The 385-nt window shown below is 60.5% G+C and overlaps 1 protein-coding gene across 1 annotated transcript in view; it reads right to left on the bottom strand.

The window, feature by feature from the left end:
- The window catches only part of LOC105305786 (E3 ubiquitin-protein ligase HERC2), a 127,551-nt gene that overhangs the window by 8,836 nt on the left and 118,330 nt on the right, over positions 1 to 385 (bottom strand). The window lies entirely within an intron of this gene.

The raw sequence follows: 385 nt of genomic DNA, 5'->3' as shown, positions 1-385 counted from the left end.
AACGTATTCGCTAAAGAATGCGTGAGGCTGTCCTCTGAGGACGGTTCTGCACAGTTTACGAGATCTGGGACGAGGTGACGCACGGAACACGCGCTATTGGTTGCTGTGAACACTGAGGTTCTTGAGTGTTGTTTCTAACACTAGGAACCCGAGGAGCTCCCAGCGGAGCACGTCTGCAAACACATAACGGACGCATGACGTGTGCGTGTGGCCGCACACAGAGCTTGATGCGCGCACAGACCTGTCAGGGCCCGCACGCCCTCCCACCCCCGGGGCCCAGACCCACCTGAGCAGGCAGCTTCCCAGCGCTGGCAGGCTTGCTGGTCGACCAGGCCAGAGTGTGTGCCGAGCCGCAGGCCACACGGTTGACCTTCTTGCCCTGAAG

Source organism: Pteropus vampyrus, unplaced genomic scaffold (assembly GCF_000151845.1).
Source record: "Pteropus vampyrus isolate Shadow unplaced genomic scaffold, Pvam_2.0 Scaffold395, whole genome shotgun sequence".
Classification (NCBI taxonomy): Eukaryota; Metazoa; Chordata; class Mammalia; order Chiroptera; family Pteropodidae; genus Pteropus; species Pteropus vampyrus.
The sequence above is the reverse complement of the archived record's forward strand: the minus strand, read 5'-3'. Positions and strand labels throughout refer to the sequence as shown.